The sequence below is a fragment of the Passer montanus genome, unplaced genomic scaffold (assembly GCF_014805655.1).
Source record: "Passer montanus isolate IOZ18808 unplaced genomic scaffold, ASM1480565v1 scaffold27, whole genome shotgun sequence".
Classification (NCBI taxonomy): domain Eukaryota; kingdom Metazoa; phylum Chordata; class Aves; order Passeriformes; family Passeridae; genus Passer; species Passer montanus.
The window spans coordinates 4,473,327-4,489,780 of record NW_024367372.1 but is presented as its reverse complement, the minus strand read 5'-3'; the positions used below and the strand labels follow the sequence as shown (position 1 = coordinate 4,489,780).

General features: G+C 45.0%; 1 protein-coding gene across 13 annotated transcripts in view; it reads left to right on the top strand.

Moving 5' to 3' along the window:
* Positions 1–8,463: 8,463 nt before the first annotated feature.
* The window catches only part of TRAF3 (TNF receptor associated factor 3), a 69,452-nt gene continuing 61,461 nt past the window's right edge, over positions 8,464–16,454 (top strand). For 7 of the 13 annotated variants that reach the window (XM_039712548.1, XM_039712546.1, XM_039712553.1 and 4 more), the window contains exons 1-3: positions 8,464–8,636; positions 8,826–8,960; positions 9,560–9,615. The gene's annotated coding sequence lies outside the window, so the exon portion shown is untranslated. Of the gene's footprint in view, positions 8,637–8,825; positions 8,961–9,559; positions 9,616–14,226; positions 14,291–16,454 lie in introns of all 13 variants that reach the window. The other 6 variants (XM_039712540.1, XM_039712544.1, XM_039712545.1 and 3 more) reach the window with 3 other exon arrangements.

Below are 16,454 nucleotides of genomic sequence, written 5' to 3'. Positions count from 1 at the left end.
GATACTGGGCTTTGGTTTTATGACTGTGTAGTATCTTAAACAGACCAGGAGAGGTTTGGAGCCTCTTTCTGCTCTGGATTATGTTGGTGTCAGACTGCAGCAATGGCACAAAGACAAATGAGCATTCCCCAGGTAAGAATGAGGCCAAAGAAGAATTTGCTTTTTGTGGCTTCTAATTCAGTGCAAAGATGACATAATATTTTGTGCATTTTAAGTCGCATCTGTCTGCAACAGAGGAGCATTTAATTCAGGATGTGAAAGCATTTTTCCTAGCAGCTGGAGCAAACACTGAGGACTGAACTGAGGAAAGTAGCACAGGATCAGAAAAAGGCTCTTATCTCTCTGGGCTACAAACTAGGAAGGATGAAAAATGGAAGGACCTGGGAACTGCTGTGGTGTGACCTAGGGAATGGTGAAGTCCCATTGTCTCAGCTCCCTAAGGCTCCTGAGAGCTCAGCTATTCTCTTTGAGGCTGAACACAGCAGCTCCTTGTCCTCAAACCCACTGACAACATTTGCCTGCTATTATTAAAGTGAGAGGGCTGTCCTTAGAATATTCTGGGGCTCCTTCAGCTCCATCTGCTAAAATTACAAGAGTGTCTGGGCTTGCCTGCAGTTTGACAACAGGTTCTGTTCTATTATTATCTGTTCTTACAAACAAATAAATGCAAAATTCATTTTGTTTTGAAAAGAATCCTTGCTTTCCACACTGGCAGCAGATTACTAAGTCTGTCCTGTAAGCTGACTTATCCTTGAATCTTCTGCTGCTCTAAGGGTTCTTTGTGGAGCTGCAGCCTAAGGAACTTTTCTGCGTTTCAAGGGCAGCTGGAGCAAAGTGTCACTCCCCCTCTGCCCAATTTTCAGCAGGGAGATTTCTGTGACTGAGACACATCCCATGGCTACAGAAGATGACCTCTGCTGAGAGAAGTAGCCCATATATTTACTGTGGAAAATCTTCAAGCCAGTTTTTTTTGGGCTCATTCCTTTCCAATCATCTGAAGGCTCCAAGGGAATTTTTCTAGTACTCCTGGCTCAGACCTTTGCAGAATCTTGGCTGGCATTTCACCACTTCCAAAGCAGGTCTTTCAGCATCTGGAAGAGCAGGAAGGGCATCTTCTCTGATGGACATGGCTCTTGTGTGGGTTGGTGGCAACAGAACTTGTTTGTTATCCCTCCAATACCAAAAGAGCAGTGGAATTGTAGAAGATTATTTCCAGTAATTGAAGACATAATATCCAGCAGGTGCACCCAAAAATCTGAACAGTCCCTCCTGATTAAGAAACTCCAAGTAGTTTCCTTAGCAGGGTAGCTCTCTTCCAAGTGCTGCACATGAAAGGCTCACAGCTCTTGAATCATTGCTGCCTCATGCTAATCATTGGAGCTGGGCTCTTCCTAGCTCCTGTTAATTACTGTCTAGCTTATATATAACCCCCTCATATTGCAATCACAGAGATAGTAAAGATTATGCAAATGCTGATTAGGGTGTAATGTGGCTTGCAGAGCATTCATCATAACCAGTAAGAAGGGAGAAGAAGGGAAGCTTGATTCAGAGGGGCTAGGCTGAAATTGTCCTGAGAGCACTTGGATTTTACTTTTTTTACTTGAAAACTGAGCATATTTGATATAGAGAATGCTGAAACTCAGCAAGAAAAATATTTGAATATAATCATGCTTCCCTAAAGATGCATTTAAACTAGATACCTGCCCTTGGGTTTTAACAATGCAGTACGTGGGGGTTGCTAAGACAGCCAGTTGCTTTCATCCCAAGACAGCCACTCTCTTCCCAATGCCACCTGGAGCACTTTTAGTCATTTTTGTTCATATGCACAGGTTGGAAACCTCCCTAACCCCTGTGATAAAAAATTATAGGTGAAAGTGAAATAATTCTAAATATCACCCAGTGAATATGCTGATGTCTCCTAACTCTCAAGACCCAGGTGAATAAATAGAATCCAGCTCAGAGGTGTCTCCAGACAAACAGCTGGATAATTATTGCTTCTCTAGTTACCTCATTTTATGCGTGCTGTCATGAGACAGAATGAATTGTACCTGGGAAACTGTAAATCTGAATTACCATTTTCCTATTCAAGGTGAAAAAATTGCTAAGAGCAGTGGGAAAAACTGTGGAGTCACAAGAGGCAGACCAAGAGACTACAAGCTTTAAGGTAAAAGCCAGAGAGAAGGACTTTCTGCTGTCATACAGGTGTGCACATCTTGAATCCCATAAGTGTGGATCCACTAGAGGCTGGATGTATGCCAAGGCAAAGAAAACCATTGACAAGAGAAGTGCTTTCCTCTAGGCTTCCAGAACAACTGTTCTTTATATGGTGATTCTCCTGACTGGATACTCTTCAGGAATCTGCCAGGGCAGCAAACACAGAGGTCCCATCCTGTGTAATCTGTTCAGTACTGAAGTCTGGCTGGTCCGCCTGGGTCAGGCTGCATGTGAATTCAGGACAGAATACTTCAGGCTTTGGAAATGCACCTTTTATAGACAGTTTACTCACAACAAAAGAACATCCAGAGGTTCAAACAACCTTCCAGAATCCTCTGAAATATCCCTTTAGAACTGCCTAGAGCACTGTCAATAAAAGGGAGGGTGAAAAAGCCTCTCAGACCTGTTCTGATGCTCTGACAGCACTGGGGGTAAGGCACACAGCTAAGCGGGCAACCAGGAAAATGATGAGACAGTGACCACCTCCCAGTCATCTCAAATGCTCAAATTATTCCTAAGCCTGATTCTCACAGGTTGTTTGGTGTTCCCATGACTACATGCAGAAAAGGTGAAAGCAAAAGTAGTTACATCACTCTGAAGAAAGAGCTAGTATTGATTACTGAAGAGGAACCTGTAACAATTTCTACAATAATGAAAGACTCTCAGCATTAAAAGTATACCCACCTGGTCTTTCTGACAATGTTAGGTAAGGCTTTTTCTCTTGTATGATTAGATTCTGAGATTCTTGATGGACAAAAGATCCTAAGAATATCAGGACAACCTAAAGATGTCTCATCCAGAAAATGAGGGCATCTGAATAAATCAATACAGCTGTTATATTCATGTCAGCCTTTTACTTTGCCAGGTTTCAACAGAATCCTTGCAGTTGCTAGTTACAAACTAGCATAATAACTGACACTTTATGTCTGGAGAGATCTTTTGGACCAAATCCTTCTTCGTGATAAAGCTTCTTTGTGCTGCTCTGAAGGCACAAAGCAGCCTTTAAGATGCTTTTATCAGTTATATTCAGATTCAGCTGTCACAGGGAAATCTCCATATGGTGGAGAGCTGATCTTGCTGAGTTTGCACCCTTCCCACCACAGCTCTGATTTTGCAGCCATACCAAGAGGCAGATGTATGGCTGAGGCATTGCTGTGCTCTAGTCACTCCCTGCTGTGCAGCTGTATCTTGTCTCTTTTTCCAGGAGCAGCTTTGAGTTCACGTGAACCACTTTGCAGGCCTCTTTGGGAATCCACTGACATGCCCTCCAAAATTTCATTTGACTCCAAAGTCAATTTGGCATGGGCACAATGGCAGTCTTGATAATAGGGGAGCCCAGGGACCTCAACATATTTTTAATAGTCTCAACAAGAGAGTAAGAAGGCCCTAAGATTACAAAGATGCAGTTGTGTTATGCCTTACTAATATTCCTTGTCAAGTACCAAGTAGCTCTGTAAGTTGACTTGGGAATAAAAATTAACTTGAAAGAAAAGAAAAGAAAAGAAAAATATGACATAGCAAGTGCAGAAAGGGACATATAACTTACTTCTGGAAGAGCTGGGAAATGTTTCACCTTAAATGATTGTCATTTGGAAAACCATCACTTTTTAGGAAATTAAAGTAGAAAATCATACCTTGGGCAGGGGAATTCTTTTCCCTAAACAAATGGGCTATCACATTAGACATTATTGCCTAGTAGCAGTGGAAATAAACCCTGAGGAACCCCTATCTCATGTATAGGATGCAATAAATGAATGTGTATTCCCACAATACAGGTCCTCTTGGGCATTGCTTCAGCAATATAAAAGAATATAAATTTAATGTTTTTATTATTCTGTTAATAAGCATCTTCAATCCAGAGCACAGGATGAGGAAGCTGCAAGTCAAGAAACTGCCTCAGTGCCAGAAATGTAGAAACTGGCTCCTGTTCAGTGTTGCTCAGATCCACAATAGGTATTGATTAGGACAAAAACCATAACCACTTTCTGCAGAAACTGTGGAGAAGCCACATGAAGAACACAAACCATGACACTTAAGAGTTAGCATTCCATACAGAAGCAGTGCCAAATTGCACCTGAAACAGCAGGGTTAATAAGGATGTACTGTACCATTCCAAATTACAAATGTTCAGCTGAATGACTGTTAATTGCAATAAGCAAATTCACAAAAGAAACAATGGTTTGCTGCCCTCTTTCTCTCTCCCTCTCTCAAGTTTACTTCCAGAATTAAAAATAACCTGTTGATGCCACCTCTGGGAAGACAGGACTGGGAATGATCCCCCTCTACAAACACATAATGGCCATTTTGTTTAGGAGATATCAGAGCAATAACTTTTCTGCATCCCCACTCATCAAGAGTCACCAAACCCTTTTTGATAAGAGGTAATAAAATTAGAGCTGCAGTAAAAAAAAGGCTAAACCTCTCAAGCACAATATCAGAGAAGACTATAACCAGTACCCATGCAACAAGATATTTGCCAAATAGATCTCCCAGAAGATTCTGAGAAGGTGGCAAGGGGAACACAAGACAATTCTTTGCCAGGTTCACCTGTGGGAAAAGGTTTTGTGGTGACACAAATCTGGCAATCACAGTATGCCTGTGAGCAAGATCCACCACAAACCACCTGATGACTTAATGTCACCAGCCCTTTCTACATCCTGTCTCTGACTAACTTCCAGTGCCTCAGAGGCAGTTGAAAAAAACCTCACAAGCCAAATGTAGATGGGGCAGAGGACCAGAAGTAGGCCTGAAACTTGGGAATGATTACAGTACAATGTCAAAGGTCAGCAGCTCAGCTGTTTTCAGATCCCCTTTGGACACAACAAAGCATCATGCCCTGATTTAAAACCATGTAGGTGTTTGTTCCTGGAGTACTGTTTGTTTGCTTCTTGGAATGGTTAGAAAGCTTTTCAATCTAAGTATACCCACGACCAATTTATGACCATGCATCACCATTTTAACATAATCCTTTCATTTAAATAATACTCTTTCCTTGATATTTACTGCCTGAATCACACTATTTTGGCTTAATTTGGCTAGTTGAGGAAGCTAAGTCAGCTTGCTTGCAGCTCCCACTGAAGAATAGAGATACTCTGCTCCTTGCCACCCCAAGTATTCCTCTTCTGCACCTGTGGCAACCTGAGTCAATCTTTTCTGACCGTAAGTCACCAGAACTGGACGCAATTTTCCAAACAAGGTTCCTCTGCTGTACTGTGCCATATTAATACTTCCCTTTCTCCACTAAAAATACCATGTTTGTGCATCATAGACTCAAGTGAGTCTTTTCCATAGCCATTCTGCTGGCAGCTCACAGTCATTTTCTCATGGAGGAACTCACCCCCATAGTAAGGTCAGAGCAGTAGACCCAAGGCTACAGCATCACCACCCCCCTTCTTTCACTATACTGTTTTAGGCACAGGGTATTGCTTCTAGCCTTTTTAACCTTGGACAAATCCTTGCTTTGGCAATTGTTATTTGCTGCTTCTTCCACTATCTCTAAGTAAAAATCATCATCGGGTTCATCCATCATGTCAGCCTCAGGAATTTTCCCCATTCCTCTAAGTTTGCTGTTCTGCAATCCCAAGTCTTAGTCAAATATCTGCATTTGTTCCTCTTGCAGTTTAACTTCAGCTGGATTAGTTTGTGATCACTCAGTTCATGATCAGTTTCAACACTCTGGCCTTCTACAAGGTCCTTGCTGCTTATTAATACCAGTCCTAAAATAGCATCCTCTCTCATGGACTGTTTGCTTGAGAAATCGAGTTTCTACAACACTCCAGAACATTTAAGCCCTACCAGTTCCCAGTGGTACCTTCCAGTCTGTAGCTGAGAAATTAGTTTCCCATAATCACATGCCATTTGCTCTTCTATGTCTTCCAAATAGTTTTTGGAGATAAGTATCCCTGTCCAAGTTTGTAAGGGATTATCACTCTTCTCTCAGTGGATTTCTTTTATTCTTTCCTCTCAGGTGATTTTCCAATGTAATGCACTATTATTTTACTTCTTCAAACAATTTACTAAAATACAAAGCTACTCCATGGTCTTTACTACAATTTCTCCTGTTTTAAGTAGCTATCCCTCCAATAACTATATTCTAAATAATACTGCCAAACAGAAGTGTTCAGCATATCACAGCAGCCTTGAGACAACACTTAAAGCCCCAGAGTAAACATTGCTTGTAACACAGAATTCCAAACCAATTAAAGACTAAACATTGGTGACATATCTTGCTGTAATAATTGTATTAGAAATCGCTAAAATTTTGGAGTCACAGTATGGAAAAAGAAAAAAAAACCACCAAAGCAATTGAAATGCTAAGTATTTCATCAAATCATCACTTTATCCCTTCGTCAACAGACAATTTTTTTTAATGTGAAAAGGCTTCTGACATCTTTAAATAGTATAAGAATTTGTTTTCTCTCTTTGGGGAAGAATACATCAGCATAGCTGCTAGAGCTACAGGCACTGGAATCCTATTATGTTTTCTCCATTTTTTTTCTTTTTTTTTAGGGCAAAACAAGAGGACACGTATACAACAGCAAAAAGAGTGGCAAAGGAGGAAATTGCAGGTTTGTCTCTGATAGAAACTTATTTGCAGCCCTGCTGCTGGAGAAATCCAGGCTTGGTGCACAATCCCTTCTGCTGGTCCAGAGCCAAGCAGTCTTGAACAAGTGATGAGAACATGCAAGACATCCGTCTGAGACTGTCTTTCTGATGGCAGGTTCACGGCATCCTTTCAAAAGCCGCAGTTGTCTTGACAGCTAAGCCAGGCTTTGACTGGGGACAGCAGCAAAGGCGGGAGAGAAGGGGAAAGAGGGAAAGCAGAGAAGTGGGATGAGGAGAAAAACAGCACACAGGAGGGAATTAGCAGTGCGGCCAGGCTTCGTGATTTAGCGGCTGGTGAGGACAGTGCCGGAGCTAGAGATATTGAGGTTTCAGGGCAGCGTGGCGTGGGCGGTGCGGAGAGCCGGGGGATATGAAGACCGAGGAGGGTCAGGATGGATTTCGGGACGCGTGGAGATGCTGCAAGCGGCAACTATGACGCAAAGCTTGTCCGTTCAGGATCACGCATCCAACTGTTCCTCCCTAGCGATCCCTCGATAAACAACGTCCAAAAAGGACGGTGACCTCATCCCACTGAAATTAGCCAAACACCACACATTTCTCCGTGTTCAGCTCTGCACATTCCTTAGAGCTGCGGCTCTCCCGGCTGCCAGCCCCACCGCTGCACCCAGGGCTCCGAAGGCCCCTGTGGGGCAATTCCTCCAGCCCACCATGGACCAAAGGTCCGGCTAAGCCCCCATCCCATCCCATCCCATCCCCGGCTGGGCATTCCCGGCTCCGGCTGAACCCCCGCGCCGCTTCTGCGCCAGAGCCGCCTCTCTCCCTCTCTCCCTCCCTGCAGCCCGGCGAGGCGGCGGGGACACGACAAGCCACGACAGCCACGGATGCCCCGCGTGAAAGCGTGACCGCCGGTACGGGCGGAGCACACGCCCCGGCCGGGACACGCTGCGCAGCCAGCGGAGCACGACGCAGGCATTCATTTCACCTGGCTGCCGGGAGCGGCAGGTTCTGTGGGCTGCCAGCGCCGCCCCCTTTCCCCGGTCGCCCGCGGAGGGGACGCGGGCGCTGCTCGCACCCCCGGGATCGCCCCGCAGCCCCTGCCCGCCGCCGGGGCTCGGCGCTGGCACTACGGCCGTGGCTGCGGGGCGCCCCGGCCGGGCTGTCCTGGGGGCGAGCGGCTCAGGCTCGCTGCTCTTTCCTGATCTCTTCCAGACCCTTCTCCCGCACCCAGCTGCTGTTTTCGCTCCCTCCCGTTCTTCCCAGTGGTATTTTCTTTGTTTAATAAACGCTGTTGTGTTCGAGGCGCCTCTTTCACCGGGGCTGTTGCATCTCCCCCGGGACAGGCAGGGGAAGCGAGCGGCTCTCCCGCTCTCCCGGAGCCCCGCGTCCCGGCGCCATCCCCCGCGCCCTTCCTTCCCCCAGCGCCGAGCAGCAGCGCCCGCGCTCGGGCCGAGCCCCCCCGGCTCCGCCGGCACCGCGCCGGCCCGGAGCGGGACGCGCCGCCCGCCGCAGCCCAGCCCGCGCCTCCTTCCCCGGGCGCGGGGCCCCTTCGCCCGAGCCGTGCCCGCGGGAGGGGGTGACAGCAGCATCAGGTGCAGCCGGGGCCAGCGGCCAGGGCAAGCCCGGCCCCCGGCTGCCGCCTGCGCGCTGAGCGGCTGTGCCGGGCCCGCCCTCGGTGATTGGGAGGAGCCGGGAGAGCAGCGGGCTTCGCCGGGGATTTCCAGCCCGAGCGGGCGGGAGAGGAAGTGCGGGGCGGGGGGAGACGGCGCACAGCGGTCGGGACTTTCCGCCGGGCTGGCGGTCGCCTTCGCCCGGCTCCAGCTGCCGCCCGCCGCCCCGCTCCCCGCACACGCTCGCAGGTAGGGCGGCCGCGGGGCTCGGCTGGGCTCGGCTGGGCGGCGGAGAAGGAGGAGGGAGGGCGGGAGCTTCGCTGCCGCCGTGGCGGCGGCTCCCGCGCGGGGCGGGCACGGGACGGGGCCGGGCGGGCGGCGGGAGCCGGGGGCGCTCCGGCGGGGGCACTGAGCGCTGACCGAGGCATCTGCTGCCAGGCAGGGGCCGAGCGCGCTGCACCCGCAGCCCGTGCCGGGACCTCGGCGGCGGCCGGTGCCCGGGGACAGATCAGCCTGCGGCGGAGCGGCGCGGACTCTCCTGCCCGGACGCACTCGCACTCCAGGGCTTTGCAGGTGCCCCTTTTCGCTTACTTATCCCTGCCTCCCCCTTCCCTCCCCTGCTCCCCTTCGCTCTCTGCCCCGCTCCCCGCGGTGCGTGTGCCCGTGCGGGGCGCGGAGGGAGGCGAGGCCAGGAGCGGAGCTGGGAGCCGCGGCGGCGCTTGCGGCGTTTGATGTGTCGTTTGAATGCAGAAGGCTCGCTCGCTCCTGGCTCCCTCCATATGCAGTGCTGGGGGCGGGCCGACGGCCTTTAAAGGGGCATTGCCGGCAGCGCCGCGCCTGGCGCGGAGCGCGGTCCCGGCTGCGCGTCCCCCCGGCTGCCGCTGCGGCGGAGCCCCCGCCGCTCCCCGGCCATGGGGCTGCGCCCGGAGCAGCCGGAGCTGCCCCTCGTCGGAGTTGTGTTTTCGCAAAGTCCGCCTGCCTGCACCGGCGCTGCGCTATCCCCGTCTGCCTGCCGCGAGCGGAAAGAAAAAGTGTTTTGTTTTCACGCCATTCATTTCGTGCGCTGATTCGCGACGCCGCGTTTTAGCGCGTTGAATGAATCGCCGTGTTGTAGGTTAGGAAAAAAAAAATCATGAATGTTTAAAAGTTTATACTGAGTCATTCCTCTGCAGATTAACCTATGACTGACTCATAATCTGAGAACTGCAGTGGCTTGTAAAATAGGAAGGTAAGGCATTTACGTCTTGATTTATTTGTGTATTTTGAGTGACTGAGATCTGAATTACCTGCAGAAAATCAGGAGAAATTGTATTAACGTTAAGAGGCATAATCTCATGTTCTGCCGGTCAGAGCTTGTGTGTGACGTGACGGACTGTATGTGCTCCTCTGCGAGGATCTTCAGCACGCATTAGGGCATCTTTCATCTTTTGCTGTTTCTGTAGTAGTAAAATGTGGGAAGTTCCAGTGATACAATTTGAAATATGCTGTCTCTGGGTCTGTGACTTCTCTAGCTTGTTGAGATCTGAGCCTTATATGCTTTATATTGTAATTTACGTGTTTTCTGTTTTTTGAGTGGAATGGTGTGTTTATCCTTGCAGATTTGTCCCATAGGATGCACGTAGCATTACTGAGCACTAATCTGGACTTGCATTCATAGACTGGAAAGGAGTTTAGTGCATGGTGCAAAGGCATACTAGCAGTGTCTAGCTTAGACAAATGAAATAGTATAATTTGAAGTAGTTAGTAAACATCTGCATTTAAAATGGCCATTGACTTGCCTAGAAGCCTGGATTAAAAGGCTGCACTGCTGGTTGTTCAGAACTGGAGAGACCATACCATATACTGTATGTTGTCCTTTTAAACGAGCCATTGGCTCATACCACATGTGGATTGAGATCCAAATGCTATTTGTGGAGATTAGGGAGAGGGCTATTCATTTAAGGTGAGAAATACTTGAACATTTGGACGGATTCAGTTTTTTATGGCTGCCCTGGGAAACCCCTTGTCTTAGAGCTTGGTAACGGAAACATTGATGTATCATGAGCTTGGGCATTGCAAGCAGGCAGCACTAGGGGGTTATAAAAGTTGGGTTGTTCCAGCACGAGAATGGTAGGTGTTTTACTGAAATATGACTTGGTGAGTTGCTTCTAATAATAGCTGGACCTAGAATATAGAATCATAAAGTGCATTCGGTATCAACGCAAATTAATTCTAATCAAAAGGGGGTGCTAAATGACTCAGTCTTTAGGCTTTCCTGAAGTCCTCCTGTAATTAAGTTTGATGATACCAATTTTGAGAAGCCATTCTTGCATGGATTCCGAGAATTTGAGTATCGTGTAAGCATATTTACTGTTGATACATCAGCATCAGTGACCAAAGATTATTTATGAAGTCTTACTAGTCCATGTAAATTCAGTTTGTCTTTTAAATGATCTTGGGATCATGTTGTATTTTAGGTCTTTACATTGTTCTTGTCCATAATGAACACTTAAGGAGAGAAGAGGAATGTCTTTCTGGTACTGAAGTCCAGCTCTTCTATAGTAGATATGGCAATGCTGAAAATACAAAAAGCCAAAAACCTTGATTTTTGATTGATAAGCAGCTGATCATAGTTCTTCTTCAGATGAAAAGGCAGCTTAAAAATAGGAATTACTTGAATCCCCTCCAATCCTAAACTGGCCTTGTAAGAATAGATATTGTAAAAATACAACATTCTGATCTCTTATCTCTTAGATGATGTAGTTACTGGATTTTATTAGGGTTTTTTTATTATGATAGTGTTTCTTAGTTGAAGGTGCTGCATCTTATGATGTGTGAAGATGGCTCATTACACATTGGTTTCAGGTATCTGTATACTGATGCACAGTTCCTTTAAAGAATTGCTAAGGCTTGAGTTTGTGTGTGTTTGTTTGTTTCTTTAAGCTGTGGATACTTTCTGAATAGAATGCTTGTATCTGAAACCTCCTTGAATTTTTGGTGTCTGGCTCAGGAACACCAGAAGTGGTGGGAGAAATTGTAGATATTAAGATGAAATATGGGGAAAAGAAGCCAAGAGGAGGGAGAGTTGTGTGGTTTTGTGCAGCAGAATAAAGGTGTGATTGTAGTACAAGAGGGAGTGCTGTACTTGCACTAGGTTTTATCTTAAAGTTTTCAACCTGTGATGATGAAATGGTGCTGTAGAAACTACAGTAGTAAGGGGCTGGCAGAGAGGATATAACTGGTTTCCCAGCTCTGCCTGCTGGCATCCCATGCCCTCATAAATGGATAGTTTAGGGTGAGTATATTTAGTTTTGACAAATCACAAATGTTTCATTTTTTTTGGTCTTTTTTTCTTGCAGCAGGAGGAAGGACTAGAGAATTGGGAGAAAAAGGGAGTCACCTTATAATGAGCTATCATTAGGTGCCTACAATGTAGCAAGATGTGTTCTCTCTCTTTTTGTAATGGCAAAGAAGAGAAAAGGATATAAATGCAAAAAAGCTCTCAGGATATCTAAGGGAAGTAAGGAAAGTATCCAGTGGAAACATCTTAGAACTTAAGGAGAAAATGAAGCAAAGGATGATTTTGCTATTGAGAATTCCATATGTGTCTGAGTGAGGGAGAGATATTTATCTAGTTTTTGAGGGCGTTTGTTTTCTTCATGTACATCTTCTCTTCTGGAGCCCTGATGGAAAAATATCATTGCCACTGTGACTTCAAATTGCTACTGACTGTTGGCTTTGTAACTAGGTTAACAGGGCGAGTGTCTCTAAAATTATATACAACAACTGTAGGTCACTAATCCTCTCCACCCCCCAAAAAATGCTAAGCCTTTGATTTCCATGCTGGTGTTCTTCCCCGCTGCTTTACTCTGCATGTATAAAATGTGATTTCAGTACAATTTCAGGTTCTGCTGTTCATCTAGTCAAGGCAGCTTGGGAAGCAAAGTCTCAACATGTTTGTGTTTGCAGAAGTTCAGTATTGTATGTGTGTGTGATGGATTCCATCCCCTGGTCACTCCTTCTACTGAAATTTGGGGTGTTGTGTACTTGGGCATCAAGATTTGAATTTTTGCCAGTTGCAGGCTATAGAATCTCAGTGGGCATAGCAGGAGTGCCTTAAGTTGGAATATTTCATAGTTCTGGTATTATTTTATATAGTTTCATAAAATAGTAAAATAGTTTTCTTTGATGTGTAGAGGAAACATTCTGTGGATTGCCATGATAAAAGTTGCTACTAATTCTGTAGTAATGTATATGCTCTGAAGTGAATCTTTTCATGCACAAATAGTAAACACTTCTCAAAAATATTTGTGAAAGATGTCATGAATCTTCCATTTTACATGTTTTAGTGATGACTGTAGGTACTCATAATTAGAAAAAATTAATATTTGGAGTAATACAGGACTTTTGTCTCATGTTTTGGTTTCTGCATCAATGAGAAAAACATATTTTTGTAGATAAAGTAAGATATGCACACGAAAGACAAGCTCAAAATGCCATGAGTCTTTACAGCTTTCTTAGGTGTCTAGGAAAACAAGAAATTTGGATTGCATCTGTCTTGCAAAGTGTGTTGCAGATGTTAGTGTAAGATAAGTGCCTTCTTGGCTGCCACTTTGTTTCTGCAAGCTTTGACACCTCTCAAGAAAGAGAAGATGGTCTGCTGCAGGTGCCAGTGTAAAACCAGGAGACCTGGAGGCTGGGCTTTGGCTTTCTGTCATTCCTGCAGATGTGTGTCCTTAGGGCCAAACCAGCCAGGGGCTTTGATGTCGCAGTGCTGAGTGATGTGACATCATGTCCGAGTCCCAGGGGCAGAAGGGGGATTCCAGCCCAAGTTTCCTACTTCCCTGGGGAGCATTCTCATCATCAAACCACAGGCCAGTTGAGAGTAGTGTCACTTCCTTCTCTTAACTTTTTGCCATGCCAGGAAAAATCAAAACTCAGTGTGCCTAAGAAAAGGAGTGAGAGGAAGCATGATGTCTCAGTCAAGTGGTCAGGACTTCTGTTAGGATTAGCAGGATGAGTAAAGACTTAGAGTCTGCTGATGTTTCATCCTCTGTTGTTTTGTTTATTGTTTTCTCATGCGTTTGAACTTGATGTTCTTCCTGAGGTTATCAATGTTGTCAGGATGTTTTCTTAAGTGTGGAATATGTGCTAGTAAAGAAAAGAGAAACTTGGATGTTGTGCAGGTTTAGATGGTAGCTGACTGGGGTTCTGAAAATAACTTTGATGCAGCTATTTTGTGTCTAGCTTCTTGCTCCATATACAGACCATTTTCCTAGGCTGCAGTAACATGGGAATAGCGGTACTTTCCTATGATCTGAGGACATAAAAATGATGAGGTGCTGAGACCAGCAGGGCAGTGCAGGCGTCATCTGTTGATAAAGTGAGTGAATTACAAGTGCTGTGTGGAGGCATCCAGTCCTGCCTCTCAGCAGAGCTGTGCCATCCTGCCCCGTCAGCGTCCCGGGACAGGAAACAGCACAGCACTTGCTTTGCTCTTCCATTGATGCCCACAGCAAACATGCAGTGCTCTGTGAAGCCGGGTGTACAGGACAGCATTTATTCAGTGGTAGTTGTTCCCGTGCTTGTACTTGTTCCTGGCTTTCTCCTTTGAATGTTCTAGAAAAGTAACATTTTCTTGCTTATTTTATGGAGCCAGCTTGCATGGTACTTGTGCCACTTTGTAACAGCAAAGCTCAGCGCATAAACCAAATTTTAGCAATGTGAATGGATTTTGTTTTGTAACCTGATCTCTGCCCATGTGAGAGAGAGATAATTAGAGCAATTATTAGAGATTTTTATAATGAAGATCTTGTGTGCTGCACCAGATTGACTGTGCCCACTCTGTGTCTTTCCACAGAGAGGAACCTTGTAAGAGTGGGTTGCTTTGTGTGTTGAGGCTTGTGAATTAATGACTCGCAGATGTAAGTCTTATTTTTGCCCAGGAAGTATAACTTCATCATTTTCATTTAACTTGTTCTTGTTTTAATCTACTTTAAACCATCCCAAGTGACTCCTCTTCCTGCATTTAAGCTCTTCAGTTACCAATGGATTGCTCTTGTCTGTGCTGTAGTTCTCTTCCATCATGTTTGTCCAAACAGTATAAATGCTCTTAATTTCTCCAGCTGGTCCTTCTGATTCTTAGAAGTGACTTATTTTGACCTGATTTCGATTAGATTTGTTGCAATTTTAGAGTTGCTAACGCATGACTTTTATTCCAAGGTGGTTTCATCCTTGCACTTGAGCAAAGTGACGGCATTCTCCCCTTTACTTCCATTTATGTAATTTTATTTTTTTTTCCCTTGAAATACCTGTTTCCAGGTACCTATTTTCACACTCTGGCAAGTAATTTCTGTCTGCAAAATCCACTTTTCTATGACCTCTCTGTAGCTACCTGCTTCTGTGATTCCCTGTCTGCCTCACCTCCCACTCCAGGTGAATTAACGTGCTCTGCTCTTCCAGGTCACCAAAGACACACTGCAGTGTACCCTTACTGTTGTCTGAAGTATCTATGTCTGTGATTCTACACCTGTACACCTGTTCTTATTCCATCCTTTCCACTGTCCTCTTTTCTGTTCAGGGAATGTTTTTATCATTGCAGCTGTTGTGGTTGAACTTGGTTAGGATACCAGTTCTGTGTTCAGTAGATGAAGGTAAAAGTCCTTGTGGTTGTAAAGTGCCATGTTCTCAAAATATTGCCATCTGGTAGTTTGAGTAGGAGGAGGTTGGATAACTAAATAAATGAAGACTGCTGAGTTGCATGTGTGCATGTCTAGCAGTTTTGGAACCCTTTGATGCAGTAGCATTTCCATTGCATTCTCCAATTTAGTATTTTGGTGGGGAGCGGGGAATAAAGGATTTGTGCTAACTTCATTTGAAGTTAATGACATGCAGAATCCCTTGAAGTCAGTAGTATCCTGTTCTCTGTCAGGAGTTGAATCATGTTTCTATCTACAGAACCTGAGCATGCTATAGTTCAGATTAGCAAATACATCTCACTATTCACCCATGGTGTCAATATGTGGTGGAAATGCCAATGAATCCTCTGCTGTAGTTCAGCTAGTAGATATTGCTGTTGTGTTGCTCATACTGTTTGGCAGGTGGTTTTTGTAGCAGTGTGGTTTTGAGCATGGACAGAAGAATTCTTTTGCAATCTCTAGGAAGATAAAGCAAGTATATTATTATTTGAGCATTGAATTTCATCAGATATTTTTCACTAGTTGGCACCATAAATTTCCCCTATTCCTCTTTCCTTCTTGCAAATTCCTGAGAACTGCACTTTCATTTTGAAAAGGATTATTTAGACATGCAACTTTCAGTATTTTAGCCAGTAAGATCTTGAGGGAGTTTTGGGGGATTTACTCTTTTGGTAGTTTGTGTGGTTTGGTTGATGTTTGGGATTTTTTTTGTTGTTGTTGTGTCGGGGTTTTTTTTGTTTGGTTGGTTTTGTGTGTGCTTTTGTTTGCTTAGTAAAGACAGATTTAGGACAAGCAAATAAATATCTACCCACTGCATTCTGTGTATTTTTGTAGAGGAGTCTCTCTCAAAATAAATGAGGAAGAAGCTTGGAATGATCCTGTTTGTGTAAATAAAGCTTTTAGTACATATAGCCAAAGTATGATGGTGTAATTTTGCAGAATTAATGACTGAGATTTTGGTGGTGTTTTTGTTTAGGTTTTTTTTTTTTTTTAATATGAACTCTCAGTATATTAGTTGACTGTTTTGAGATGAGCTCGGGCAGACAGACTTTGAAAGTCCTCTGAGCCATACATAAAAAGGCAGCTATTCCAGAACAAGTGTCCATGTGCTGAGTTAATTGGAAAAGTTCAATGTAGTTGAACCCTTCCTTACAGTGTTGTGATTTATATAATGAACACGGAGGACAAAAGGCAGTGAGGGAAAAACCGACTTCTTGTGTATCCAGTTGTACATAAGTTCTGTCATGTCTGTTGGCAAGAGATAAATGATGGGTGTTTACAACAGGCATCATGCTGCACACTTTATTGATGCTTACAATAAATTGCTGCACATCTCCCATCGGGTGTTTTGTAGCAGGATTGCAGCCTGAAGATGTCTGGGAATGCATAA